Source organism: Pteropus alecto, unplaced genomic scaffold (assembly GCF_000325575.1).
Source record: "Pteropus alecto unplaced genomic scaffold, ASM32557v1 scaffold110, whole genome shotgun sequence".
In the NCBI taxonomy this organism is placed as follows: domain Eukaryota; kingdom Metazoa; phylum Chordata; class Mammalia; order Chiroptera; family Pteropodidae; genus Pteropus; species Pteropus alecto.
In genome coordinates, this window is record NW_006431920.1 from 11943780 (window position 1) to 11945647 (window position 1868).

Consider the following 1868-nt stretch of genomic DNA (forward strand, 5'->3'; position numbering starts at 1 on the left):
TTCCAGGGTCAGGCACGCCAAGTCCTTCAAGTATCAAGACTTTGAGCACATCTAAAACTTAATTTCCTGATCAAAACTGGGTTTTTACTGGTGAAATGAGTGACTTCTTTATTACCATGAAGGGTGATGGAGAAAGGTGTTTTTTTTTGTGAATTTAGAAATTCACAATATATAGATTGGCTAATTTAGAAACAGTCCCCACCTTGCATGAGAAGATGTGAGCACCCAGGGAGACTGGGCCTGCACCCAGAAGGGCTTCCAAGTCAAGAGGATTTCCAATGGCCTGATGTTGACTATCAGCATAACGGGAGCCTGCCTTTGGAACTGTGTGATTTCTGCCTTGAGTAAACTTTCCATGAGAAGCCAGAGCATCTGTAAGAACTTATTTAAGCTAACAGAGCAGAAGTGCAGTCATGCCTGTTTGGCCGTGAATGCTTATTTGAGAACTGTAGGTGTGAATCTGGTCTGAGACTTGCTTTCATTAGAACTCGGTGTCAGGAATGAGAAGAAACAGCTAACCTCACCCAACTCGAGCTTGTTTGGTCCTGTCGTTAACCACCGAAAAGTACTTAAGTGTTGTGTTTGAGCAGATCAACTCAGATTGGCCGTGATGCAGAGGACGACCTGGAGTGACACAGTTACCACAGGACAAGCAAAAGATATTTTCAGGCATTTACAATGGTGGGTGGGGCACCCTAGGCCACCTACCTCAGGTGCTTGTTAAAGCTTAAATTCCTGAGCCCCTCCCACGACCTATTGAATCATCACCAATGCAGGGAGGGAGCTAACGAGTGGCACTTTTTACAAAGCACCCTAGTGATTTTCTGCACACTGAAATTGTGAGAACCACTAAGGAAATTCTTCTCGCTTCCTCAGCCCCACCCCCAGGGTCAAAGCTCATGGCTGGTGTGGTGCATCTCGCAAGTTTTTCCTTGATTGCATCTCGGGGGCTACTTTTGATAAGGGAAAGCCATCCAGGAGATGGAAATTGTCAGAATTAGGGGGGCTGGAGTTTTGCGAACTCCACTATTAAGAATTCAAGCGAGAGGGCACACCTTCCATTGGCCTCCCGGCGTCCACTCCCTGAGCTAGATAGACCCTGCTCTGCCCACGCTGAAAGCCTGTATCCGCCATGGCCACCATTCAGCACCTGGGAGAAAGGTGGCCGCTGGTAGAGAGCATAGGCTTCGCTGAACACATGAAAGCAGCAGGAGTGGGGATGGCTCGGTGAAACGTGAGTGCAATCACCAAACTCGCTCATGCCATCTCTGCTAATGACGAAGGCCTCGCCACCAAAACTGAAAGCATTTTGAAAACAATATGGCTTTCCTGTGGGTGTGAAATTTGAAGAAACTACAGCTGATGGCAGAAACACTCAGATCTGCAACCTTACAGACAAGTGCTTTGGTTCGGCTTCAGGAATGGGATGGGAAAGGGAAATACAATAACAAGAAAAGTGGGAGATGGAACGTTGATGGTGAAATGCATAATGAAAATGTCACCTGTATTCAGATTTATGAAAAAGCAGCATAAAAATTTCATCCTCACTTTTGATGGCACTTAGCTGTGAGAATAAACGAGCTCCGTTCAAACCTCCACATTCCTTTTTTTTTTTTTTTGGTTTTTATTACTGTGTTCAATTACCTTTATCACAAACGTTTTATAGGCAACTATTTCAAAGTATTGGTTTAATTAAGATCAACCCTTCGGTTAGTAAGTAAACATCTTTTTGCTGAAAAAAGAAGAATTCAAGCAGGAGGCAAGAACTCAACAGAGCTTCTAGCTATTATCACAGCAGAGAAGTTATTATGCAGGTATGTGCTTGTAGAACTTTGTAAAGTCCTAAAATCTATTTAACTTCTCCCATC

General features: G+C 44.3%; 1 pseudogene; it reads left to right on the plus strand.

The window, feature by feature from the left end:
* The first annotated feature begins 1132 nt into the window (after window positions 1-1132).
* Window positions 1133-1533, plus strand: LOC102885973 (annotated as a pseudogene).
* Window positions 1534-1868: the final 335 nt, after the last annotated feature.